Source organism: Ochotona princeps, chromosome 4, assembly GCF_030435755.1.
Source record: "Ochotona princeps isolate mOchPri1 chromosome 4, mOchPri1.hap1, whole genome shotgun sequence".
NCBI classification, from domain to species: domain Eukaryota; kingdom Metazoa; phylum Chordata; class Mammalia; order Lagomorpha; family Ochotonidae; genus Ochotona; species Ochotona princeps.
Genome location: NC_080835.1, coordinates 27,482,690 through 27,506,132, shown reverse-complemented (window position 1 = coordinate 27,506,132; position 23,443 = coordinate 27,482,690). Strand labels below are relative to the sequence as shown.

The following is a 23,443-nucleotide window of genomic DNA, read 5'->3' as shown; positions in this document are numbered from 1 at the left end:
GCAGAGGCTCAGAGTTTCAGGGGCCCATCCAAGATCTTGTCACTACTGAGTGGTAGAGCAGGACCAGGATTCAACGGTGTTCATTTCGACTATTCAACAGTCAAGTGCACTGAGATAGATTTCAGAGGTAGACTTCTAGGTGAAAATTTTGGATCTTTGCTGACTATTTGACTTTGCCTCCACTTCCTCTTCTGTAAAATGGGTTAATAACAATGCCTGCCTCATAAGACTGTTGAAAGATTCAATGCATGCATGTATTCATAGCACGGAGAACAACCAGCCTAGCATTCATGAAGGTGTATGAGTATGGACTGCTGTTGTAGCTATTACTATACTGCTTTTTAAGAATGAGATAAGGAAACAGGGGATAGGACAAATGACCATTTCCTACTGCCTCAAGAAATCTCTTCTTGCCAAGTAATGTAAAACACTGTGCTTCTAGGCTGCTGCTCCCAGCCCCAGGGTTTATAGTAATCAGCAGATCAAACCAGGCATCTCAAAACTCAACACTGAGACTCCATATTCACAGGGAAGTCAGAGTCCAGAGATGGGACATGGGGAAGGATAACTCTTTCCCAGACCCTTGCCTGTTCCAAGTGTTTGGTTAGGAGTGTCCACCAACAGTATTGGCTCTAACACTGTAGCACATTGTGAACTAGTGTTTTGGTGGAAGGAAGAGAGGGAGGGAGGTAGGGAGGGAGGGAGAGAAAGAGCAAGCAAAAGAGAGAGAGAGAATGAATGAACATTCTCTCCCACCCCCACCCTGTTTCACTCCTGAAATAGTTGCCTTGGCCAGGGCTGGACTAGAATGAAGCCAAAAGCTTTATCCAGGTCTCCCACAAATAAATGCAAGAGCCCAGGGACTTGAGCCATCTTCTACTGCTTTCCTAGGCACATTAGCAGGGAGCTGGATCAGAAATGGAGCAGCTGGGCATGGAACCAGCACTCATGGAAGGCTAGCATTGGAGGCAGCAGCTTAACTCTCCATGCCATGATCCTCCTAAACATATCTTGAGGAGTGTTCGCATAAGTCATCTACTTATCTGACCCTCCATGTTGATGGAGCATCACACAGAGGAACATGTCATGATGTTTGCCATGCGTTCTCTGTCAGGTGGAGGACACACACGTCATGATTGCCTGCTGCTGCTGCTCGTTTGGGAGGATGGATACTGAGAGCCTGAGCAAGCCAGCTCTCCAGCTCAGCTGGCAACCACACAGAAGAGCATGCTTCTGGATTCCAGAAAAATGAGGTAAACATTTAAAATGATTTTAAGGAGTCAACAGCTAGTTGCAGCCTAATAACTAAGTTTTTTTTTGAACAGGTCATGAATTAAAATAATACAGAATAACCAGAGCAATGGTTTCATAAATAACAAAGTTTCAGTACTCCCTAAGCATTTTAGTAAATGAAAAAAGGCAAAAAGCTTCTCAGTAAAAAAAAAATCTTTGAATTTATTGCTTTCCAACTTCATCTTACAGCATTGTTTATTTGGAAGGCAGTACAACAGAGAAGAGAGAGATCTCCCATCTTTTGGTTTGTTCCCCACATGCCAGCAACAGCAAGGGCTGGGCCAGATTGAAGATAGGAACCAGAATTCATCTGGATCTCCTGCAAGGATGGCAGGAATCCAAGCACTTGGGTCTCTTCCACCTGCTACCTACAAGGATGTACATTTAGCAGCAAGCTAAACAGAGTGGCTGGGATTTGGGAATTTGAACCAGGTACTCCCTTATGGAATGTGCCTGCTCTTCCAGGCCACCTGCAACTTTGTAAATATTCTGCACTTCTCCTTTACCTATTGTCACTTAAAACCATCCCCCATAGTACTTGTCTGATGCATTCATGCTATGGACAGGGTGTCAGCAGTATTTCCATGGGCTCTGTATTTCATTCAGGTTAATTGCATTCTGTTCCAGGAATATTGACCACTTGATACAGGCCTGACCTTGGAGAGTTTATTAACCAACCTCCAAAAGGAAGCCAGGAAGGCAGTGTTCTAATCTCATAGATAAAGAAACTGAGGCTGGGTGACTAGGCCTGCATAGATCTCATGACAGGTTAAAGATGATGAAGGGGTGTGGAGAAGATACTCAGATGCAAACCTGGATCTAGAGTTCAAGTTCTTCACCAAGGTGATTTTTTTAAGGAAGTTTTTACTTCAACTTCCTAATAAGCTATTGCTCAGTGTAGTACTATTATATGAGATTATGCAATTTGCATATTGTAAAGCATTCTGTGATCAGAAGACCAACAGCGAGGAACTTGAGCTCTTACAGTCTTACCATTATGATTGTGCATGCAGCCAAGATTTATGTCTATTTCGTTCTCTTACATGCAAATGAAACTTGTAAAAAGACTTTGAAACCTTTCAAGAGCCATTTCTTCACTCTGAATAGTCCTATTCTTTAAATTCAAGTTTCATTTTTTTCTTCTCTAAATGTTTCCCCAAATGGGGACTAAAAGGGACACACAGCATCAGTTCCATGGAGAAGGCACTGACACTTTGCCAAAATGCAACCCACAGAGCTTTCCAAGGGCAGATTAGAGTTGCTTGAAATTCTTCAAAGAGAGGAACAGTCCAATCCCCTGAGATCTCCTTTAAGTCCATATTCCTTTATTTCAGAAGACTTCCGCTAGCCTTTTAAAAAGCCCAATATCACTTTACAGTTGGAAATAATCATGCAGAACATTTAGCGTTTTGCAGAGCGTTCTTCTTTCCTTAAAGGGTTCAGCAAAGCTGACTCTCCCTCCTCGATGAGCTGACCCTGGTGCAGTGCACAGTGGCCGCCTGGCCCAGGGTGGAGTGGGGCAGCCATCCTGGGCCTCCTAGCTTGGAGTTCATGGCTGACGACTACCTGGAGAATTCCTTAAAGAAGCAGCGTCAGGCATTTTCCCTGTTCTTTCTGGGCGAGATTCATGTGTCTATCATTGTATGGAAGAACGCCCAGTCCTTCCACTGTGTAACACTGAAGGGAAGACAATTGCCAAAGGAGGAGAAAAACAAGGCCAGTTGCAATACAGGCAGATGGGACCGTGTTGACTGTTTCAGAGAACTGCTCTTCAAGCTGCCTCTCCCTCACCCGCAACGTTGACTCTGCTTCTTTCCTCTCTTGTTTCCCTATGGGAACAGTTATCATGACCTTAATTATAATCATGGAAGTTTACCGCGTAAATCTTCTCAGTAGTCCCATTCTACAGATGATAAAGTTGAGGTGTTGGTGCCAAATTAGGTTGGCTGGTATCACAGCTACTTATGGCTGAGCAGGACTGAAACCCAGATCTTTCTCTACCCCAGGAAGTCGGTGCTTAGCCAGAGTGACGCCCTTTTAAACATGATCCAGGTCCTGAGGCAGTTGCAAGGGAGGGCTGGTGGTGGACATTCGCGCCTGCACACTGTATTATAATTAACAATAGTTGCCTGTGTCCCAGCTAAGTGTGCTAAGTGGTTTACATGCATGGTGCCATTTAATGCTTCCCAGCAGGTTTAAATGGTATAAACTCTCCTGACACTGGAAATACTTTCTGTCTCCTCTATCAGAGTCTTCTTTGCTTTCGTTTGTCTCCTGCCCCTCCCTCTGCACCCCCTCTGACTGCATTTTTACCTCGCCTGAGGCGTGCAGTCACAGAGGGTCACTGCATCTGTGTGGACAGGACGCACGTGCCCCCATTCTGCTCTGTATCTTCAGGACAACTCCCGTGGACGCAGCGCCAGCACGGTGACCTCAGCCCACGGCCTGCACGCTGATTACCAGGCATCCTGCTCCAGAGGCGATAGAGTGTCCTTTCTGTTAAAAGGAGATAAAAATAGCAAAGAAACAACACTTTCCTTCGTTCTCTGAAGGGCTGGCATGCTTCCAGGATAGACTTATGTACTTTCTGTACTTGGAGAAAAAAAAAAGAGAGAGAGAAGGGAGAGAGAGATGGGATTTGGTCCAAGAATGGTCCTACAAACGAGAGAAATATGGAGCCAGCAGCTGGAGTGGAGCCGCCAAGTGGTACCACCAGCTGCAGGCCCATTAATTAACATTCCCTGGTATGTAGCGGTTCCCGTGACCTTGATTCTTGTTGAATTCTCAGAGATAATTTTTACAGAGTCTCGACTTTTCTCACTGCGCTCTATTTATCCAAGGAGTACCTTGCACAGTTCCCCCTCGTCTCAGCAAGCAGTAAATTCATTCTAATTGCAAAGAGATATAGTAAAAGCCTGATTGAACACTTGGCAGTTTGTAGAGATTTATTTCTGGGGCTTAAGGGGAGGGGGCTTAGAGAGTGTGACTAGAGCGGGGTTGAGGGGAGCTGGGGAAAAGAGCCCAAGAGAAAATGTAGATTTAATGGATCTATAAAATGACCCCGCCATAGATAAATGCTTGTTCCAGAGAAGTTTAAACAGCCTGACCCAAACCAGGGTCTGTGACAGCCAGGCCGACTCGAGGTGTGTGGAGCTTGGTACGTTTCCCTTGAGGTTTTCAGGTCTCTGTATGAAATTTGTTATTCCCCAGGCAGCGGCGGGGGTGGGGTGTGGAATCTGTTTTCCAGAGGGAAGAAAGCATATGTAACCACACATTTGTAAGTATTAAAAACTATAAGAGTCAGAAGGAAACCTCTGGCACCTGCCCTCCTAGTCACTCTGCCTTTTCTCTAACTCCTTTCAAGCTGTGTTGTGAAGGTAAAGCCTCAGATCCCCAAGTGCGGGTCGTGAGAGTCTGCCCTCGGGGCCGGGATTTCTGCACAGGCTCTGGGAGGCTCCCGAAGCCCAGTTGTCCCAGGCCCTGCCAGCTGATGGTGAAGCAGATGGACACTTGATCCCCTAGCAGGCCCGGTGGCTCCCGAGAGGCCTTTGTGCACACCCCACTGAACCTTCCCCCCGAAAACCTTCTAGGCTTTTGATCCCCGGAGTGACATTCATTTTGCCGTGCAGCTGCCTTGCGAGTTTGGCTGAGAATGAATTTTAAAACTCTCAACTGTTAGGTTGGACGTATTATAAATCTAATCATGGCCCTCGACTGCAGACCTTTGTTCTGGTGGAAGAGGCAAGACAGGAGAGGCTGCAGTGCAGAGAGGTGAAGACACTGTACTCCTGGCCAGCCGTTAGTTGGAGTCAGGGTCAGCAATTTGCGAGGTTCTCTGGACTTCTGGCCTGGCATGAGGATTGCATTGTATGTAGAGTATGTAGATTTGTTGACTGTGAAGTAAAACACTCACATTAGAATGTGCTTTCATAGCTGTCACAAAGTTAATACCCAAGTCAAGAAGTTGAATGTGAGTTAGTGTGCACCAAAGCTTCTATTAGGTTCTCAGAGATGACCTCCTGCATAACTTTCATGGGAACTACTTGGTGGTTTTTGTTTAAAAAAAAAAAATTATCGGGCCCAGTGCAGTGGCCTAGCAGCTGAAGTCTGCCTTGCACACACCAGACTCCATGTGGGTGCTGATCCTAATCCCAGCAGCCCCACTTCCCATCCAGCTCCCAGCTTGTGGCCTAGGAAAGCAGCAGAGGATAGCCCATGGCCTTGGGACCCTGTACCCATGTGGGAGACCCGGATGAGCTCCTGGTTCCTAGCTTCAGATTGTCTCAGCTGTGGCCATTGTAGCTGCTTCGGGAGTGAATCAGCAGATGGAAGATCTTTCTCTCTGTCTCTCCTCCTCTTTGTATATCTGACTTTCCAGCAAATATAAATATTTAGAAAAAATAATCTATTTATCTATCTGGAAGAGTTAGAGTGAGAGACTGGGAGAGATCTTCCATCTGCTGGTTCACTCCTTAGATGTCCACGGCAGCCAGGCTTGAACCAGACTGAAGCCAGGAGCATCCTCCTGGTCTCCTACATGGGTGGCAGAGACCTAAGCACTTCTGCTGCTTTCCCAGGTCATTAGCAGGGGGCTGGATCACAGGTGGAGCAGTAGGGACTCGAACCTCCACTCATATGCGATTCAGGAATCACAGACATCAGCTTTACCCACTATGCCGCAATGCTGACCCCACTTCTTTCCTTTTTTAAACAATTATTTAATGTCTAAGCATGCATCTATATAGAATATGGCTTAGTTTTATTCACTTTTGAGCAACATACACATAGAATGAATGCACTGTTCTGTTGTGTCTGGCTTATTTTTACTCAGCCATGTATAGGGGGCTGGTCCTTAAGTTTATTGGAAACTGGAATTAAGAGATAAGCTTGTTTTGGTGCAAAATTTTTTAAATCAATGCAATTTATTTCCCCCCATAATACATAGCTCAAGACTCATTGGATCTATGAGAGTTACCCACCTTGTGTAGTTTTTTCCTTTGTGAAACACTCCCCCCAATATTTGTGTATTCATTTGTGAGGCAGAGAGAGAGAGAGAGAAAGAAGGGAGGGAGGAAGGAAGGAAGGAAGGAAAGAGAAAGAAGAAAGAAAGAGCAAGAAAGAAAGAGAGAGAGAGAAATAAAACACGCCCATCTGCAGGTTCACTCCCCCGGACCAGCCCAAAGCCAGGACTTCGGAACTCAGTCTAGGTCTTCCATATGAGTGGCAGGGATTCAACTATCCAGGCTATCTGGATACTAGCTGCCTTCCAGAATGTGTGGTAGCAGGAAGCTGACATCAGTAATTGAGCCAGGGTTTTATCCCAGGTACTCAGATAGGAGTCATGGGTATCCCAGCTGGCAGGTAACTACCAGGCCAAACATTCATGCCCAGCATAGTATTCTTCATTTGGAGGGTGCTGTTAATGGACAGTTGGGTTATTGCTATGTTAGAGATGTTGCCAGTGAAGCTACTAGAAGAAGCATTCTTTTTTTTTTTTTTTTTTTTTATTATTAATTTCATTGCATTATGTGACACACATTTTTTTTTTTTTGCACTGGAATTCCCCCCGCCCCTCCCCAAACCCTCCCCCTCCCACGGTGGATTGCTCCACCCCGCTGTATTTCCATAGTTCAAACTCAGTTGAGATTCTTTCATTGGAGGTTTTGACCAATCGTAAAGTCCAGCATCTAATCGACCTGGCAAATTCAATGGCTTCCTGGTGAGACCATCTCTGGTCCAAAGGCAGAACCAGCAGAGTATCATCCCAATCAAGTAAAAAACTCAACCCAATATTTACAACCATTTACAGCATTATGGCATTAATTGACATGGTATTGATTAACCAATATGTTACTAGGAAAATGCATGTTCTCAACCACAACCTGTGACTTCCCCATAGACATTTCAACTTTGGTTTACATTCAACCATGGTCTATATACCTTAAAATGGCTATAGATTGCTATTCAGCTGTCTCTTGTCTTTTTCAATGTTAGTATTTAGCATTTTATAGCATTGAAGCGTGATTTCGCTGAACCTGGCTGTTTTTCGGGTAGTCCAACTCTATAACTTTAACAGGACAAATGTCAACAGTTCAGGTGAATATTTTTGGGAGGGGTGTGCAGAGAAATCCTCAACACCCCAGAGAGGAGTATCTGATCTGTGTGTCCCACCCAGTGAGTCACAAGTGCATCCCGGCTGGCCACTTCCTGTCTGCTTTCAAGCCTTCCCATCTGTTCTCTGTCTGTCTATTCTAACTTGTTTGTTCGTGTTTGTTATGAGAGGTTTCTGGAGCAATCCTGATGGTCCTTACAAAAGAGAGTGGGGACCCAAAGTTGGAAGCAGGCAAGGGCCAGAGGAAGCTCCCCTCCCTAGTTCCGAAGGAAGCTTACTGTTCTTCTGTTTCCGCGGACCGTCCAGGGATCCTGGCTGTCGCACCGATGTCCCTGAATCCTGCAAGGCAGGAATTGGGCTTCTTCCATCCCATATTGTAGGTCCAAATGGGGGTGGGCGACCTCAGAGTTCCTGGCCTCCGAAGGCACTCCTTTTCTCCCGTGGTCTCCTTGGCAGTAGGGATGTAGTCCTCGGTGGTCGTACTGATAGTCCTTGGTGAGGCTCCGGGAGTCTTCAGGGTTGGGACACAAGCCTCCTCCTGTCCCCCTGCTCCGCTCTAGGGTCTGCCACCGACTCTATGCGTATGACCTCCTGTTAAGAGGTTGTTAGGATTGCTCCAGATTCCCTCCACATGTCTTTGTAGTTTTGCTATTGTCTAATGCTGACTCGAGACTGCTTTCTGTGAGTTACCACACCTACTGGGGTGATGTAAGATTTCTCTGCCCTCCCTCCCATATCCAAGTGTCATAGGGCTTTACAAGTTTGTTAGGTTTTACAATTCTTGATGTAGATCATAAGCAATCTGACTCATATCGATTGTTGGTTCATTGGTTACTTCACAATGTCTTATTGCTTGAGATACAGGCTGTTTGGGGTTGAAATAATGTTACTGTTTTCTGCATTGACATCATTTCATAACAGCCACATCATCACAACCACAACATCATCATCAACACCAGAGTATAGCACCCTGGTAAAATAATGGGCAGCTGAGTAACCAACACATGCTTAACTAAAAGGAAACACAGAAGTCTTTTGGGAAAAATGATGCCATCGTCTGCTTCATGAGCATGTGATGAATTCTAGTAGTGGAAAGAGATTATTTGGGAGCAATCAGACATACATAAATAGAAGAAGCATTCTTTTGCTGGTGTAATGATACACAAGAGGATTTGCTCAGCCTGCCTGGTTAAGGTCAAATGATTCCATTTGAACCTGATTTGAATCACAGCTGGTCCTAAGTTTAATAACAATATTTGTCACTTGTTCTTTATTGAGTGGCTAGAAACCAAAGTTCACTAGCAGGAACAGCAAGCACGTATCTGCTCCTTTCTGTGCTCCGAGCACATTACTAGTTCATAGGAGCACTCTTGCCTGCTGAGTAGGTGTGGCTCCCCACTCTCTTCTTGGCAGTCACTGCTAATGATGAGGTTAGTAGTGTACTGGTTAGTTTGTGTGTCAGAATGGCTACGTTACATTGCTCAGACAGGTAGTCAAATGATAATTCAGATGTTTCTGTGAAGGTATTAAGTGAAATTATTGTTTAAATTGGCAGATTTTGAATAAAGCAGATATGGTGGGTCTCATTCAATTACCTGAAGGCTTACTAGAAAAATACTGGCCTCCCCCAAGGAAGAAGAAATTCAGCTAGTGGATGGCATTGAGAGGTCAACTGTACCTTTTTCCTTGCGTTTCCAGCCTGTGGGCTTACCCTGTAAAAACCTGAATTTGGTACCCTCACCACTTGTGTGAGTTAGTTCCCTAAAAAGTTCTCTCTTGCTTTTTTCATGTTGGTGCATATTTATGTGTAGATGTGTATATATAATGTATGCATGAATTTGTGTATGCATTCATGTGTGTGCATAAATTCTATTAGTTATGAGGGTTTTCTGGTGGCAAAGGAACAGAAAGCCTTTCAGGCTGATTTAAATACAGGGGATAGTTTAAACAGAAGTACATTTCTTTTATAGATTTACTTATTTAGAAAGGAAGAGTCACAGCAAGAAGGGAGAGATGATCGTGCAGGGGTGGGTGGTGGCAGTGGAGGGGAAGAGCTCCTTCCTGTACTAGTTCACTTCCTAAGTGGCCATCGTGGTTGGAATGGGATCAGTCCGAATCCTGAAGCCAGGGATTCCACCTGGGTCTTCCATGTGGAATCCATGGAAGAATTCCATGCGGCAGGGGCTCAAGGACTAAGGGCATCGTGCACTGCCTTCCCAGGCACGTTATCAGGGAGCTAGACTGGAATATTCTTAAACCAGTGCTGATGTGGGATGCCAACATCGCAGGTAGCAAATAGCTTAAGCCTTTATACCGTAACACTGGCCCCCTAAATAAAGTATTTTTTTAAAGATTTATTTTATTTTATTATTCTTTTGGAAAGTCAGATATACAGAGAGGAGGGGAGACAGAGAGAGAAAGATCTTCTGTCTGATGATTGACTCTCCAAGTGACTGCAGCGGCCGGAGCTGAGACGATCCAAAGTCAGGAACCAGGAGCCTCTTTCTGGTCTCCCATACAGGTGTAGGGTCCCAAGACCTTGGGCCATCCTCTACTGCTTTCCCACAAGCAGAGAACTGGATGGGAAGTAGGACCACTGGGATACAAAGAAGCGTCCATATGAGATTCCAGCACATGCAAAGCAAGGATTTTAGTCACTAGGCTACCATGCCAGACCCAGGAAGTACTTTTAATGACAGACAATATTAACGTCCTTAATACAAGTTCATTCTAGAATTATTTGTGTCTGGAATGTTTTTTCCCAAAACAAAAAACCCTCTGGATTTGCCTAGTTTCTATATGCTCAGCTGTGGAGAGCTGCAGATGTGATCATTTTCCAAAGGTATTGGTCCTCAGTGTGGATTCTTTAAGAGGTGGGGCCCAGTGGGAGGTCTTAGGTCAGTGGACTTGTGCCCTTGGGTTGCTTGTGGGAGGCCGTCCTCTAACATATAGTTTGGCCTGTCTTTTAGAAAGTGCCCTTGCTGCCCATCACGAGGCCTTTTCTGGAGCTGAGCTGATGCTGGTGTCCTGCCCTTGGGTCTCCAGAAGTGTAAACTTGCTAAACCCGTTTACTCGCTAGAATTTGCCTGCTCCAGATATCTTGTGATCATGGAAACCAAACTAACACAAAACAAGAGGAAGAAAGTTGTACCTGGGGTTCTTGGCCAATAAGAGTTACCAAACAGGACTGCAGCCACACCCAGGCAATGAGCTGAGCTTACTGTGGTGAGCTGAGCGCATCTTGTGATCTCTATTGTTTATTCCACTCTGTCCTCCTGAGCACTGCCGTCATGCTTGTGTTCTGGCAGATGGTCTTGACCCAGACTTGTTGACTCAACATCTGCAGATGATGATTCAAGGGGCTATTGAAAAGCAATAGAAGTCTTGTGCTGGGCATTGGAGTGTGTGTTTTCCAGAATTCTAGGTCCTCTGAGACCTTAGATGGAGGAACAGGGTACCTAATAGAGACAGGTGCATCCTTTGACCTCTGTAGGGCTCTAAATAGATCAGCACATCTCAGGAGGGTTGACCAACAACTGTGTGAGAGCTAGAAGCAATGATGGCCAGAACAGAAAGAGTCATTGCCACTGTAAAAATATTGCTCAGTTCTCTATGGCAACAGTGCCCGGGGGTGGGGGTGGGGAGGTCCTGTGCTGTGATGACCAGGCCTTTGTCACTCCAGAACTTGGACCCTGGTTTACTGCAGTAGGCATTGTTGATGTCCTGCCCAGGCTCTCTGGCTCACATGGAGTTTACCTGTAGTAGTGTTATACAGTCTCTTCCAGGCTGGCAACTTCCTGTCCCAGCAACCATATCTCTATGCCTCTGCATAAACTTTCTTTTGCACTAGGAAAGCAGGTGCAACCACAGCTACATGGAGGCACGTAGCTGTTGAATAAACGCTCTAGTCTGTCTGTTTCGCTGAGGTATGTCTTACATGGTTTCTCAGGTCATCTCTGGAAGAATTCAACTTCAGTTCTCCAGTGTGGTAACCTGTTTGTCACTACATTTTAATGGGCTTTTCTCCTTTTTTTTTTTTTTTTTTTGTTGTTGTTGTTTCTTCCCTAACCTTGCTTTCCTCACTTATGCCTCTACCTCCCACATAAACTGCCAGTACTTCTCATTCTTTTCTCAAGGTCAACATTTGGAGGCCACAGTTCTTTGGGAATTTCCATACATTCTGATTCCTTATCCCTGTGGCTCTCGGTCCAATATTTTTATGAGGAAATCTGACTTAATCCGATATCACGGGTCGCATGTGCAGCTATGCCTGGGAGGATGGTGTTTCTTGGGCTATGACTGACAGTTCAGCCACAACTGACTGACTGGTTCCAGGTGTTGTGCTAGGTAATGGGACATACACAACAAAACCCAGTTCCTGCCCCAAAGGAGTTGTCCTTGGGTAATATAGACTTCCAAATAGTATTTACATTACAAATGGCAAGTCTGTTTTGTACCAGTATATAGGTGTTGTAGAAGACAAGTAATCAAAGGTTAGAGTATTGAAGGCTGGGTAGAAGCTCAGTAGGGGAAAGGGTGCAGGAGGACTTCCCAGACGGAGGAAATTTAGGAAATGTTCATAGAGATTAGAGAACACATGCTGTGTCTTTTTAAAAAAATTATTTATTTTTATTAGAAAGGCAGATCAGATTTTTCCAACATGTTTTGTTAAATGGGGAAATCGCTATTCCTATATTTTTATTTTTTAAATAATAAATTCAGTTTATTTCTCATGATCCTTCATAGTTGAGAGGGATGCATGCCCATGTGGATCACCCATTAGGGTGGGGAGGGTTGAAGAATAGGGGAGAGTGGGTAAGACAACTGCCTCCAATCTTTTTTTTTTTTCTGGTGTCTGGGGAAAGTGGAAAGACTAGGGGAGAGGGCCACACCCTGCAGCCTAACCGCGTCAGTACCCAGAAATGGAGGGAGGCTGTCCGATGTCATTCCAGGGTCCCCAATGTGGAGCATGTTCCAAGAAAGCTGTGTAAGTAATTTTTAAAAAAAATTTATTTATTTTATTACAAAGTCAGATATACAGAGAGGAGGAGAGACAGAGAGGAAGATCTTCTGTCCAATGATTCACTCCCCAAGTGAGCACAATGGCCAGTGCTGCGCCGGTCCAAAGCCGGGAACCTGGAACCTCTTCTAGGTCTCCCATGTGGGTACAGGGTCCCAAGGCATTGGACCGTCCTCGGCTGCTCTCCCAGGCCACAAGCAGGGAGCTGGATGGGAAGTGGAGCTGCTGGGATTAGAACCGGCTCCCATATGGGATTCCGGTGCATTCAAGGTGGGGACTTTAGCCACTAGGCCACGATACTGGGCCCAGTGTGTAAGTGATTTTGATAGTTCTGAGATGCTGTTGATTTCATTGCTCCAAGGTTGCAGAAATCCTTCCAAGGTCCATTAGCTGCTATAATCTACTTTAGGGTTTCGCAGCTTGCCCAGATACTTGTCCAGGAGAACTGTTCAATTTGTTCAGCTCTCCATACTACTAGATATTCTCTGCAGACCTCAGTGAACTAATTGGTATGTCCCCCATGAGCATCTGGGCATACTGTCCCCTGCACAGGCCTCAGCAATCGTGGAGACCCAGTTCTGGTTCATGCACTCCATGGTCAGACCACAGATCCTGTGATTTTTCACTGTGGTTGAAGTTCTTAGTCAAGCAATCTAGTTCGGGGGAGTCCCCAAAGAAACTTCACCAGAGGTGATCCCAATCTGGTTCCTGTGTGTGCCAGCCAGTGTGGGATGCAGCTCACTGTACCACCCACGTCATACACTGATGAGATGCTCTCACCTGGTCAGTTCTGTATCCAGTCCCTTCTCATATGCAAATCAATGAATGTTGTGAGCCAGCCTAACCCTGTCTACCACACACTCTGCTCTCATGTAAACCAGCAGGAACTGTAGCCCGGTCAGAGTGGCATCCATTAATCCCCATTAGGCATGCTCCTAGCTTGCCAATGTGTGCAACAGACTGGGCTAGTCTGTCCTACATCGCATTCAACTCTCTTACACATCAATGGGTGTTAGAGCCTAGCTCAACCCAAACAACCCCCTATCCAGCCCACACTCCTGCTGATGGGAACCACTGCCTATCTAGCCAGGCCTGCTCCCAGCCCTGGTTTTCATGCTCACCAGTGGGAGTTGCAGCCCATCATAGAGGTACCCACAGTTTCCTTAATGGGTCCACTCCCATCCCTGGATCTTGTACTTTCCAGATGTTTCTATGGTCTAGTCTGACAGGACTTGCCCGGAAGATCAGATTTATGGACAGGAAAGACAGCAAGAAAGATCCTCTATCTTCTGGTTCACTCTCCAGGGGCTGCAACAACTAGACCTGAGCTGATCTGAAACTAGGAGCTTCTCCTACATGGGTGCAATGTCCCAAGGCTCTGTGCCACCTTCTACTGCTTTCCCAGGCCACGAGCAGAGAGCAGGATGGGAAGTGGAGCATCCGGGGCATGAACTGGTGTGCATATAGGATTCCAGCACTTGCAAGAACAGAATTTAGCCAATTGAGCCATAGAACCAGGCCCTAGGCAGTGTCTTAACTCAGAATTTTCTCCTTGTGTTTGGTCTCTAAGGAGCTGTAGGGAAGCATTAAGAGATACTCCTGGTTCAAGCCTCTCTGGTGCAGTAGGTTTGTCCATTTGTTTGCTTAAGATTTACTTTTATTTGGGAGGCAGAGTTTGAATCTCCCACCCACTGGTTAGTCCCTCTATGGCCACAACAACCAGAGCCATTGTACTATGTATGGCTGATAAGGCCAGCTGGCTTGAATATGTCCAGGCCAAATCCCAAACTGGTCTTGGAGACATCAAACTCAACCCCTTATTTTTCTTTTCTATTTTTGTTAAGATTTATTTTATTTTTATGGGAAAGTCAGATGCACAGAGAGGAGGAGAGGCAGAGAGGAAGATCTTCCCTCCGATGATTCACTCCCCAAGTGAGCCGCAACGGCCGCCGATCTGAAGCTGGGAACCTGGAACCTCTTCTGGGTCTCCCGCGCGGGTGCAGAGTCCCAAGGCTTTGGACCAACCTCAACTGCTTTCCCAGGCCACAAGCAGGGAGCTGGATGGGAAGTGGAGCTGCTGGGATTAGAACCGGTATCCGTATGGGATCCCAGGGCGTTCAAGGTGAGGACTTTAGCTGCTAGGCCATGCTGCTGGGCTCACAACCCTTTATTTTTCATAAAACACCTCAAGTCTCCTGCATTCACTCTCTAACACTCTTCCTTATAACCTCTAAGTCTACATAAGCCAACTGTAGGACTCATGCGGGTTAGCCCAGACGTGACTCCCACCTATGGGGAAAATATCTATCATCTCTGGAATTCTTGATTTTGACAAATCCAGGGGCCCCCTAGGGAGGAAAGCTCTGTTCTACCACTCTGAGAATTCCAGTTCTTACCCTGTTCTCGAGGGTTCTTGAGCCCATAAGACTGGGCTTTATAACAGGCGATGAATCATGTGGGGGAATAGTTAGTTTCAACAAAGACTCTCATGAGTGCAAAAAATGTTATCATATTCCTTGGAGAGGTAGAGATCAGACCGCCTGCAGGTGCACACAACTCCTCCCCAGCAGGTGCTGCCCACCCAGAACCTATCAAGAAGCAGGGCTACATTTCATCTAGATGATTCCTCCCTGTCTGCTGGATGTTGCCCCTTCCCCTAGGCCCATCATAGCCCTCCTTTGCCAGAACATGCTTCATGATCCCTCAAGGTGTACAACTTAAAAAAAAAGATTAGAACAGAATATGGCCAACAATGTTGCTTTTCATTGAATTTTAAAGTTGTCGTTGAAACATACATACCAAAAACTACCATGCGAACCATTTTATTTTCTCCTTTTACAATTGGCTGATGTGAAAAGTTTGTTTAAGGAGTGTGTTTTCTGATTTGATATATATAAACATGGTGTGATGATTAAATCAGGGTAATTAGTGTAACTGTCTCCTCTTCTCATCCAGGCCTCATTTCTTCTGGCTGTTTTGGAATACACAATAACTGAGGTCTATGGCCATAACACCCTGAATGCGCCAGATCTCGTCTGAAATACTTGGGTTCTGTTCTCACTCTCCTGTGCATTTGGACTTGGACTATTACTGTCCTGTCTTCCTCTGAAGTTGTGCCTATTGTCCCTTTCTTTTCCCACTGTGATCCTCTGACAACTACTGATTCTATTCTTAACTTCTGTGGGATCAACTTTCCACACAAGCGCATTCAAGTGATATGGGCCTTTCTGGGCCTGGTCTATTTCACTAACATTATGTCTTCTGGGTCCATCTATGTCGTTGCAAATGAACAATTTTAAGTGTTCAATGGCATTAAGCACCAGAGGGAAAAACTTGTATCAGAAAAGAATATGCCCATTTTTGCCCCCTGTCTAAATTTTTCAAGACAATCATGACCAAGTTTGGCCTGAATGAAATGAGGGAAAAGGGAACCAATTTGACATATTAATCAATCACCCTACCACATGAACATCACAGCTTCCACACCAAGCAACAGTGTTGACTTGTCCATGTTGAATTTTTTATTCCAAATTCCCACTATATGAATTTGGTAAAGGTGTGTGGGCATGCACATACATGCACACATGTGTACACATGTATACATACACACATCCCATGGCTAGACTTCAAGAGATTCATGAACATCTCATTGGTTTGGTCTGGTGCCAGATCACCTGCTGTTCAGAGTACTGTGCCATTTTCCTGTTCACCTGAATGGCTCTCATCCCTTTCCCCTACAGTCCTGGACCACCTCTGTCAGCTGTAAGGCATGCCCCTGGTAAGCCCTTGTTAGGTAAGGTATTGTGTGGTCTAGGTCTAAGACAGGTGGATGCTGGAGCTAAAAGTCCTCCAAGACATAAAGCAGTGGATCTGTAAGGTCAGAGCCCTGTTTATCATGACAGGACAGGACTTCGTGATGGAGTAGTCTTGTACACTGCATTCTTTCAGGGATAATCCTGTGATTTCATATGCTCATTCTGTATCTAAAACAACTGTGATTCTGCAGCACCTGAGTTCTGCAGATGCTGCCACCTATCACCACTGACCAAGGACTCTGCTTTCTGGCCTCCCTCTCCAGCTTGCTGTTGGATGCCTGCACCAGCTTATACTCAAACTGAATGCAAGTAACCAGATGTATCTCCTTTTTCCCCAAGCCAAGTGCCCTTTGTGATAACTCCATGCGTATTAATGGTGTTATTTTTTCTTGTTTCTCATGTTTATTTCCAGTGATCTCTGGGTCTTTACCTTACTCCACATTTTAGGGTAATTGGAATCGTTTACAATCTAGACCTCCAAAATGCCTCCCACTCCACTCTATTTTCATTCTTACTGCTGGTCTTTTGGTTCTGACCTTGAGTGCTTGCTTGGACCATTGCAGTCACCTTCAAGTTTCTTCACATCGGGGTCTGGTCTTTTCTACTGTGGTTGAGATCAGGAGTGAGGACATCTGTCCCCTGGGCCATACAAGGTCCACCCAATCATTTGGTCTGGCCAAGGTAACTGCGGGTAGGACTCAAAATTCAACAGCAGGGTAATTTTTTTTAGATTTATTTATTTATTTTTTCATTGAAAAGACAGATTTACAGAGAGAAGGAAAGACAGAAAGATCTCCAGTCTACTGGTTCACTCCTCAAGTGGCCATAATGACTGGAGCTGAGCTGAACTGAGGCCAGGTGCCAGGAGCTTCTTCTGGATCTTCCACATGGGTGCAGGGTCCCAAGGCCTTGGGCCATCCTCTACTGCATTTCCACGCCACACGTAGGGACTGGATGAGAAGTGGAGAAGCCAGATACAAACTGGCACCCGTATGGGATCCTGGTGGTTGCAAGGCGAGGACTTTAGCCACTAGGCTATCTGGCAGGGCCCAGCAAGATACTCTAAGTTGATTATTTTATATGCCTAGGGATGATACTAAACCTATCCAAATGTTCCTAGGCCAATACAAAGTTTCCCACCCCTGGTCTAAATCAGTTTTCCTCCGTGTACTTACAATAATTATGCTAGTAGGCAGTAAAATACTTGTAGGCATGAAGTGTTTTGTTCATTTTGATATCCCTAGTATCTAACACATTGCATGGTAGATACCCACTAAACCTGAATTTATTTTCTTTTTCTGCTGCGGTTTTCTCAGTGGCTTTCTATTCCTTAGTGAGCGCAGCTCAGTCTGGCGTTCAGAGCCCTGTGTCGTGAGCTTGTTACTTACCTTTCTGTTTTCATGAGTCATTGACGCCCTGCATAGTAGCTGAACAGAACTACCTGCTGTTCTACATTTGTACACATCAGTATCTCAGTATCTTTGCTGGTACTTCCATTCCTCTTTGGAATGCACAATTATTAAAATTCACTCATTCTTTATTTTTTCTATAGTCAAATGATAATCATATTTTTTTTGCCTGTACAATTAAAAGCTCTCAACATTTTAAACTTGGTCTGTTTGGAATATGTAATGATAAAATGTGTCTGAATCCTCCTCAACTATACTATTAGGCAAGCATTAAGCTGATAGTTATGAGCATTTATTATCTTCTATGTCTTATGTCTTATATTTCTTTTATCCTGTATATGTTTGAGATTTCTACAATAAAGCTTTTTATAAAGATGATGGCTCAAGTGCTTGGGCCCTTGCCGCCCATGTGGGAGACCTGGCTAGAGATCTGGGCTCTTGGCTTTGCTTTACTTCAGTCCTGGCCGTTGTAGGCATTTGGGGAGTGAATCGGTGGATGAAAGGTCTTTTTATATCTGTCACTCTGCCTTTCAAGTAATTGAAAATAAAGCAGATAAACATTTAAAATGATGTATTTATCAATTCAATTTAAGAACATAAAGATGCTTATCACGTTTGGTAAAGAAAGCAAGCCGTGATTGTGAGAGAATTTCAATGCTGTTCCCAGTGCTCCTTTCTCAGCATAATCTTCCCTCCCCCCACCGTCCCTCCCCACCCCCCATGGGAGTTGGGTGTGGGTTGGTGGTGTAACTTACTGTGGTCAGTTAAAGGTGAGCAGCATTGAGATGTGCTGCTCTTGAATGCTTCCTTTAGGAGCAGAGCTCCAACTGCTGGGATTTCCGCCCCCTGTAATGTAGAGCAGAAGTTCTGCTGAATGTGAAAGACTGGCAGCCTGAGTGGGAAATAAACTTTTGTCTCTCTGAGCCACTGAGTGTGAGGCTGCCCATCACACCCAGTGCAAAACCCAAGATTGCTTCTGGCAGTACTGATAATCGCATCCTCCCCAGGCTTCCCCCTGCCAAATAACTGGATCACATTAAAATGGTTTGGAAGTAGGAAGGACAGCCCTTTCTCCCGAAAAGTGAACTCGAACCTGGGAGCTGAAAGTGACAGGAAGGTAATGAAACTAGGTTGTCCACAGGGCTGATGCCTTTGGCAGCACTAGACAGACCTCAGAAGCACTGGGAAAATGGGAAAGCCAAACTAAGATTCTGAAACTTTGCAATAGCCCAGAGCACTCCAGATGGGACAAATGGTCTTGGTGGGTTTGTTCCCATGTTGGAATTCTCAGACACAGATTTTTTTTTAATTATGAAAGAATATGGAAAAATTGTTACACACTAGATACCATTGCATTTTTTTCCAAATTTAACCTACTTAATTTTCATAACTCCACAAACCAAATACTTACTGGCATCCCCATTCCAAAAATAAAAAGGCTAAAGTGCTAAGTAATTTATCTTACGTCAACTTCTCTTAATTGGTAGAGGGGAGATTTAGATTCATGCAGTTTGGTTCTAGAGTTTGAGCTCTTTACCACTCTGTGTGTGGGACAGGTAGGGGAAGGGTGGTGGGGAGAGAGAGAGAATATGCTACTGTCACTCTTTTTTGAAAATTTAAAAATTGACTTATTTTCTTGTGAGATAGATGGATGGATGGAGCTCCCATCACTAGTTCATTCCCCAAATGCCTGCAATAGACAGTGTTGGTCCAGAGCCAAGGCCAAGTAGCTGGTGGGGACTCAGCTACTAGAACCATCTCTGCTGTCTTCCAGGGTCTGGATTAGCAGGTAGCCGGAGTAAGGAGCCAGTTGTGTATTGAACCCAGATATTCTCATATATAATTTAGGTGCCTTCACTCACATGTTGGCTACTAAGCTAAACACCCACCCTTTCAATATTATTTTGTTGCTCTTCTAACAAAGAATAATTACATGGGGAAAATTTAAAGAAATAAGGAGTGGAGGGAGCCAGAAATTGTGGTGCAGTGGGTGAAGTCATCATGTGTCCTAGATGCTTTGCTTCAGATCCAGCTCCCAGGTAATGGCCTGGGAAAAGCAACAAAAGATGGCCCAAGTTGCAGGTTGGGCCCCTGCAACCCAAGTGGGAGACTGGATGAAACTTTTGGCTCCTGCCTTCAGCCTATCCCAGTCCCAGCCAGTCCAGCCATCTGGGGAATGAATCAATGGATGGAAGATCTCTTTTTGTCTCTGCCTCTCTCTGTGTAACTCTGACTTTCAAATGAATAAACAAATCTTTTGAAAATTAAAACTGGGAGGTTCTATACTTTATAGCAAGCATGGGGAACATCTGGCGTATGGGTCATAAAAGTCACACAAAATTACCAAGTCTGGCCCTGCCAGGGGAACTGCAGTTGGGATTTGAAATTCCATACATCCATAGCAGGCTAATTTTTAAGTTGATAATTGTGTATAGCCTATTATAAATATCCCAATATCCCTTGGCAGAATATGTTTTCTCACCCCTGCTATGGTTAAAAAATGAAATGCTAATGATAGGGCATCTGCTAAGCACTAATGTAGCAGGTAGTATTCCAAGTACTTGACACGTGTTACCTACTTTAATCCTTACAATAACTGGCAGAGCCAAGCACAAATACCATTCCCACTTCCTAGAGGTTGAATATTCTTACCAACATCACATAACTGGTGAAGCTGGGCTTTGACCCTGACTAGAATGGCTCCTGAATCTTTGTTTTGAACACCGACATTCAACTACCACTATTGTGAATAGGCTGATAGTGTCCAGTAGATTTATTGTTGGGAACGTGAGGGTAAACCTCTCTGAAGAGCTGAACAATCATGTGAGATTTTGAAATGTCTAACTCCTGCCAGGTAGTATACTGAAGAGATAATTAAAAATTAAAAGCTATTTTTTGTGGGGGCTGGGCACTAATCTTCCTGGTTATGGAGAGGTCCATTTGCCAGAGCATAGTGCACTTTAGATAGTATGTTAACATAAAATTGGTGGCGCTGTTCCAAACTCGACAGTTCCACATGCCAGATAGATTTTCTGAAAGTCTTACAAAGATAAGACTTTCCTTTCAAATCTGAAATAGGGTCTTAAAAAAATTTCCAGCACCATAGGGAACATAATTGTATCAGTGAAAGGGAAAAAAACTAGTGTGAGCAGGAAGGGGGGGATTTTGTTCAGAAAAGATGGAGTTTGTTGTCAGAAAAGAAACAAAAAGAAGTGTGAACCACACCGTGTCAGTGAGGATTCTTGATGTTTAGTCTTAGGAGCCATTTTCCATGGAAATGAATGAAATATAAACATAGCATTTTATCTTGGCTATGACGAGAGACTTCAAGATTGTAATGTGCATTAAGATAACATTCCAAACCTATCCTTTCAAGTTTCCAGCCAAGAATTTGTTTTTATACTTTCTTTGCAGTTGGCGAACAGCTGACCTCTGCTTAAGATATGACTTTTCATGCTATGGTTGAGTCCTGCTGTGTGTAACCATTAACTTGCTGTGTGACCCTAACTCCGTCACTCTCCTCCACCCTAACCCAAAGCAAGGGATGGGTCTGTCACTTCCTTCCAGTTTGAAAACTCTGTGGCTGTAGTCTATGGACAGCGGCAGTAACTGTAAAAAGTGGGGTTGCTGGAGGGATTGGACTCTTAAGATGTGGGCTGCTGAAGCATTTTGTAAATGATCAGTTCTATCATCAACTCTAATGGGAAGTTAAACTTAGCAGCCAAGGTCTTGTATGACTTACATATTTGGGATGTTGATTTGCAGTTGCTAAGCTTATTTCAAGTCACTGCTGTAGTTCACAGATATTGAAATCTGTCCATATGTACCCTGACTTCCCAACACTAGTGGAGACTTTGTTTGTGAGGTAACTTGGAATGCCTCTTCCTGAGTCTACAATGTGGACCCTGCCATGCTCGGCCGAAATTGCCCTTGGGTATGGTGAGGGCTGACTACTGCCAGCTGCTACCTGAGAGCCTCTCTGGAAGGTGGGATCCCTGGCTTCAGGGAGCTACTTTGCCCAGAGATGCACACCTGTGTGCAGCAGCCTCCCTACTCAGCCTATGTCCCAGTGCATTGGAGTTCCTGCGCAGTGGCAGATGCCACATCTGCTTTGTCAGCTCCCCCTGGCAATCCTAGCACTGCCTGGAGTGTTAAACAACTTCCTGTAGGACGTCTTAATTATAATGAAATGAATCAAGAGTGTGCAGTCAGTGGGTAGGAGCAACACATTAATATTGCATTGAACGCTGATTATATGCCAGGTACTGTTTGTGTATTTTAACTCACAAACCTGCCACAAATATCCCTGTCTTACAGATGAGAAAATTGAAGCATGCAGAAATGACTTCTCAAAGCTTACACAGCTAATAAAATGCATTTGAAAACGCAAACCCAAATTGTTGCTTGACACATATATGTATCAAAGTAGCATATTGTACCCAATAAATATAAACAACACTTACGTGCTTATTAAAAATATAAAAGAAGTTTAATTTAAAAAGAATACAAAATCCAGGCAAGCAGACTGTAGAAGTGACATTTTAAACTAAAACTCTACTGCCTCCCACTAATGAAGGAAAAAAAAAATTTTTAAAGGTTATTGTGGGTCGACTAGGCTGCAGCCCCTGCTGGTTTATGTGAGGGCCGAATATGTGCTGGGCAGAACCAGGCTGGACTGCAACACCCATTGGTTCCAGTGGAAGTCAGGGCTGAAAACAGAACCAACCCAGCAATTACAACCACCAGCTAATCGGGGCGATGGACTCTGCCGAGCCCTGTGCTTGCTAGTACGTACAAGAATCTGGTCTGGGATCACCTCAGACAAAGTTTCTTTGGGGATCTACCCAGTCGAACTGCCAGACTCAGAACCCTAACCATGGAAAGACAGAGGACAGAACGAGTCAATCAACCACCTCAGCTATATGGTGGCAGCGAAATACTGGGCAAACAGAGACTCTATGATGGACTGTGTCAATCAGTGGATTCTTCAACGACCTCATTGTGCTTGGACTGGCGAGATAGGCAGCGATTCATAACTGTTGAACTATCAGAAACACTTGAGCAAGAATCTTGGAGCATGCCCCACGTCAGGGACCTGGGATGGGTGGGAAATTAGGTGGGGCTTCTCCCTTAATATCCCCCTTTACCTCAGATACATGAAGGAAACAATATGGAAATAATGGTTTTACCCACTTTCCTATAGCCCTTGAACCTTTTTACCGTAATTAACTATGTAAAGATTGCAAAAAATATAATAAAAATGAAAAAAAAAAGATTTATTTATTTGTATTACAAAGGCAGATTTACACAGAGAAGAAGAGACAGAGACAGAGAGAAAGGTCTTTTATCTGCTGAATTCACTCCCCAAGTGGTCATAATGGCTAGAACTGAGCCAATCCAAAGCTGGAAGCCAGGAGCTTCTTATGGGTCTCCCATGCAGGTGTAGGATCCCAAGACTTTGCTGAGGATCTCAAACAGATCCTCAACTGCTTTCCCAGGCCACAAACAAGGAACTAGATGGGAGGTAGCGCAGCCAGGACACAAACTGGTGCCCATATGGGTTCCAGGTGCACGCAAGGCTAGGTCTTCAGCATGATGCTACTGTGCCGGGCCTATAAAGGAAAAGTTTTTTTTTTTTTTTTTATGTGACACAGTTACATAGATACTTGGGTTCTCCCACCCCTTCCCAAACCCTCCCACCATGGTGGATTCCTCCACCTTGTTGCATAACCACAGCTCAAGTTCAGTTGAGATTCCCCCATTGCAAGCATACAGATTGGGCCTGGTATGGTAG

At 44.7% G+C, this 23,443-nt stretch overlaps 1 long non-coding RNA gene across 1 annotated transcript in view; it reads left to right on the top strand.

Moving 5' to 3' along the window:
* Positions 1–1,155: 1,155 nt before the first annotated feature.
* LOC131480177 (uncharacterized) overlaps positions 1,156–23,443 on the top strand; it is a 116,466-nt gene continuing 94,178 nt past the window's right edge. The window contains exon 1 of the long non-coding RNA XR_009245298.1: positions 1,156–1,253. This is a non-coding gene — a long non-coding RNA (uncharacterized LOC131480177). The remainder of the gene's footprint in view (positions 1,254–23,443) is intronic.